The sequence below is a fragment of the Dermacentor andersoni genome, chromosome 7 (assembly GCF_023375885.2).
Source record: "Dermacentor andersoni chromosome 7, qqDerAnde1_hic_scaffold, whole genome shotgun sequence".
Classification (NCBI taxonomy): domain Eukaryota; kingdom Metazoa; phylum Arthropoda; class Arachnida; order Ixodida; family Ixodidae; genus Dermacentor; species Dermacentor andersoni.
The window spans coordinates 82207481-82212798 of record NC_092820.1 but is presented as its reverse complement, the minus strand read 5'-3'; positions in this window follow the sequence as shown (position 1 = coordinate 82212798).

Here is a 5318-nt window from a genome sequence, read left to right as displayed (position 1 = left end):
CTTGGTCATCGACCGAGGGCGATGACCAAGGGCGTTACGCAACCTACAAAGGCGTTACGGCAGGGTTCGTCGACTCTCCAATATGGTGCACAGAAGTCTTTGCAATCAGAACGTCAACACGGGTTTAATAACCCAAGATACAACAAAGTGCGACTGTCACAGGTCTAACGGGCAAAGGCAAGACCGATCTAATACGCGCGTCCGCTGCGTTATAGGGCTAAGCGGGTAGCGGTTTACTAAGCGCGACAAGGAGAAGTCGCGGGAGCAGAGGTCCCATCTAACCGACTCATTGCGGGCCTGTGAACATCTGCCGCAGCGAATGCAAGCCCCGCCAGTCAGGGCGCGTCGCTGTAACGTTTGCTCGAGAGGAAGGCCCACGGTTAGCACGGAAAATCAGCTCCGGCGACCTAGCTGACCCTCGGCTTAGCTGGCTTCCCAGGGAAGGGGACTGCCCGGCAGATTACCCAAAAAGAGACGCTTGGGAGGCTTAGACTTGGGCAAAACATAAGAGGGTATACTACTAGGCCACAAGGGCATGTCAACGCTTCGATGGGAACCCTCAGCCGTAGCTGCCCTTTCGGTGGCACGGTAGGGCTTCTGGGAGAAAGTTGGCAAGGCGCGTCATAAGGCGGGACAGCACGAGAAGGTATGTTGGACCAAAAGGGCTCATCTCCACTTCAATGTGCCATCGCACCATCGTTGCATTTCTCCGTTCACCAGAAGGTTGGAATAACCAGCTAGTGGGAGAAATGCTGCCAAGGTGCGCTTCCGTAGGTTGCACCGGTGGCGTTGCCTGGGGCCAGCCGAGTCTTGGTTCGTTGACCTCCTCTCGCTATCCTCAATCACTGTTCCTGCCTGCGAAAGGTATGGGGGCCGAGACGTAAACTAGACCACCGACTGGTCTCCGTTATCAGGCAGCGACAGTGTTTACCAGAGCGACATTTTGGTTTCTACTCGGAAGGGGTCCATTCATTTGGCTGACAGGGAGGCCTAGATGCCTTTGGCAGCGTCATTGAACACGTGGTTGCGCCTGAGGACGAACTGGTTGACGCCATAGTGCATGTTCTGGTGTGGCCGGTCGTAGTTAACTTTCTGTCCAGCCTGCGCTTTTGCTAGGTTGAAACGGACCAGATCAAGGACCTCATCCATCCGTGACCGCATTTCTGTCACGTAGACGCAATGGCTGGCATTCATGGTGCACGCCCTGCTACAGGTCCACCGAACGCGGTCCATGGGGTTTGGTAGCTCCCTCCCGAATTGGAGGAAAGAGAATGTGGCGCGTCTTTCTTGTTCTGGCGCGGACCTGGTTCACCACGTGAGCTGGCGCGAAGCTAGACGAGAGGGAGGAGGAGTAGAAGGAGGTATGGATGGCAGGTGGACTCGCAGTTGTGTTTCTCGCAACCGCTGAAATAAAGGCCCGAAGGTTTTAACTGCGCTTAGTGCCTCGCAAGGGCGCGTCCCCAGTCGAATGGTTCAGTGTGAACCGCAAGGAGAAAGCTATGTCGTTGAAATAGGCGTCCCAATCCCTGCGTTGCCGAGCAAAGGTCACGGGCAAGCGGTTGACGTTCCGGATAAACCGCTCTGCCAGGTTGGCCTGTGGGCAATACGTGGTTATCTTTCGGTGCTTAATGTCAAAAGCGGCACACAAATACACGAGAACCTTGATCAGCTCCACGATCCGTGATCTCCTGCACCGGAATGCCTACGCGGGCAAAGATTTTGTTGAAATTGTCCCGTTATGCGCCTGCTGAATTCCTAAAAAGAAATGTTCAACGCATTTATCGAAGTGATCTGTGACAGCCGGGAAAAAACATAGCCTCGTGGGCTCCTGAAAAAAGGTTGCATAATGACCATAGCTACCTTGGCCATGACTTGCTAGGGTAGCTGGCTGTCAATTGGCTGCATAAGCTCGGGGGATTGCCTCGCACGAGGCCTCGTGCATTGGCACACGTGGCACGAGCGGACCTATAGTGAAGAGCGGCACGCTTCATGCCTCGCCAGGAAGCGGAGCGGCAGAACTTTTGGAAAGTCTTAAGGCCACTCGCATGTCCAGCCAACCGCGTACCTTGCGGCCAGCATGCCCGCAAGGTATGGCAGCGTTGCACTCAACGCCAACGGCTGTCCGTGTGCGCCCGACGGCATTGTCGCCACGCTCCTCTTGGGAGCTCGGCTGTTTGAGCTCGACAATCGATTAGTCGACAAACTGGATTGCTCTACTGTGCTTTTAGAAGCTCTTGCCTACTGAAGACGATACAAGTGATTGTAATTGGGTCCAACAGGTACACATCTTCTCCCGCGGATGGAGATGCGGTGAGCCTAGGCACGTGCTGTACGCAGAAGCATTAGTGCCTTTAAACCTGCTACCAACGAATGATCGATGCTGCAGATGTACTGAAGACACGAACGAGCTGTTAGGAAAAAATGGCAAGTGATGGCTACGTCGGTCGTCACCAATACATCGCCATCCACTGCCAGAAGCTCTTCGCCCTTCAGTCTTTCAAAAGTTAAAAATTCCGGCAGAGCTAGATCACCCCACGACGAATTTCGACGTTACCTGTGATTAGCAATGAAAAAAAAAATGTATCCGCACATCGTATTGCTGTAGAAGAGACGCGTTAAGTATGAAGCGTGCATGCAGCCGCGATCATCATTCGCGCTTCTCGCTTAGGGTGCGTAGGTAAGCCTTCACCGCCGCCGCTTCTGTGGCGGAGTGTGCGCATCGAGGCACTGTAATCCCGCTGAAGACGCCGCGCCATCTAGCGGTACTACCGTGAAAGACCACGCATGGCGCATGCGCGAATGTATATTCAGACAAAGATTGTCTGAATATACATAAGGCTGGTTCAATTTCGACTTGCACCGGATTCATTTTTAATGATTTTTTTTTGTCATTGAAGAGCGGCACACGTCCAGTAGTAGCGCATCTCCTAGGGGCCCCAGTTGGCACGAAAGAGCCACTTCGAAGAGCGGTGCATACCCAATGGCACATACGCAGTAACATAAGTTGGCGCGAACGAGACAATGAGGTTCATCGAAGAGCGACACAAACCCAGTGGTAGTAGTTGACCAACGGTTGGTATTTAACTCTGTTCCCACGGACCACCCAGTGAACCAAGTTGGCGGGAAGAATGTTAGCTAGAAAGACAGATATGTCCGTGACAGGCGCGTAAAGTTCCCAAAGAATGCTAATCGCAATAAAACGCTTACAACACATCGCTTCAAGAATTGCGATGTATTATTTATTGCACATCCTATGGCTTCATTTGCTCAACTGCTTCAGCATGCAAGGTATCTCAGCAGAAGCGGAAGCCAAGACATTGTATTCGATCCATCTCCGTTGCTAAACGCCTGTTCATGATCTCTGTCTGCGTGCAACATCGCTCGTTCGTCTGTTGTATGTTTGATGGCATTAACGACGCCGCGTGTAAGCAGCCAGTGACGTGGTACCTTTTTCAAATCTTGTGCGTTTTTCTTTGCTGCCTGGAAGTATAAGATTGTAGGAGCTGTCGTCACGGAAAGAAATTTGTATGTTTCCCTCAACTATACCCTCAAAAGCACATATTACCCTCTGTAGCAACTTACAAATATCTTGGTATACATATCACTAGTAATCTCTCGCGGAGCGTATATCTCCAACACTAACCGCATGCTCGGTTTCATACGTCGCAATTTTTCAAGTGTGACTGTTCACGTTAAGTCACAAGATTATAAAATATTGGTACGTCCCAAGATGGTATATGCCTGCTCCATTTGAGACCTTGGTCAAACTAATCTAACAAATCTTGAATCACTTAAGAACGGGGCCACCCGTTTCATTTTATCAAATTATGCACGTCACGCGAGCGTATCATCAATGAAACTGACGCGCCGTTCGCCAGACCTTGCAGTACGTCGTAAGTTTATCTTTCTTAAGATTTTCACAAGATTTACTAGACCAATGCAGTTCGTAAAATTGAGTTGTTTCTTCCTCCAACCTACATTTCTCCTCGCGTCGATCAACAACTGTAGGTGGGAGTACTGCTATGCAAGTACAGATATATAAATATACAAATACAAATTCCGCGACAATCATTCAATCATTCCGCGACGATAGCTGCTGCAGTTTCATACTTTCGGGCTGCACAGAAAAACGCACAAGATTTGAAAAAAGTACCATGTGACTAGCTGCTTACACGAGGCACATTAATGCCTTCAAACATGTAACGAATGAATTATCGATGCTTTGTTACCACAATAAAAGTGCAGTCATTTTGTATTTTGGTCATTAAAGGTTTCACAACATTACCGGGGAAGCTACTGTAGCTTTTCAAGTTTTTGTCGTCTTTCTGGTGGAAGCAAGGCCTAAACCAGTTTCTAAAGTACACGGATTTTGGACACAAAGCGTTGCTTGATAAATTTACATGTGACGTACGTAAGTTGCAGAAATTTTCATTTATTAGAAAGCTATTCAATTATTTACAGTTTACTGTCTTTTGTTTCGAGAGCCTGTTGTTTATTGTTGTTATTGTTCCAATCATTTATACCACGCACTGCCGACAACGGGAACCACCTTCCCGCCTCTATCGCTGCCATCTGTGACACCACTAATTTCGAGAAGATTGCCAGCGACTACATATGTACTCGCCACTCCTCTTTGTAATGCCCCCGGGTCTTGAAAATATGTAAATAAATAAATAAATAAATAAATAAATAAATAAATAAATAAATAATAAGTGAGCTTTAAAATTTCGCCATTGAAGATTTTGTGTTCAAATCAATATTTTGAAGTCCGGAAAAAAATTTTCATTCATTACCTAGCTCACAGCAAGAAACTATAGAGTTGCTCAAGCGAACAGTTCACCAAACTAAGCAAGTTGCATGCTCGTATCACACGTGGAATTTTTTTTAAAGCTAGGCACGAGTTAGCTGAAACACTGTTATTGTCTCACCTCGACTGCCGAAATGGAAGAGTAGGTAAAAGATGTGCCAAAGGTCGGGTGTTCACCATAAGTAAAGTGACAATTCAACAAAAAAGTATCAAACTAAACCTCTGGGTGCCTGCAACCTGTGGGTACAGAAGTAGGGTAGATAGAGGCAGCTGTAATGAATCATTAAAGCAAATGTAATGTAAAAATTTCGCTTACACGATTATGACGAACCTTCGAAACATGGCACGTACCCACAGCGGGGGATGGGCCAATAATCGTGTGTTTAAACGTACGTATAATTTCAGGAACGAATTAAGCCTTGGAAAAGGCAACTCCGCAAAGCGGATAGTGAATAAATGAGAAGTTGAACCAGATGAATAGATGCTTATATTAAAGGAAATAAAGACAATT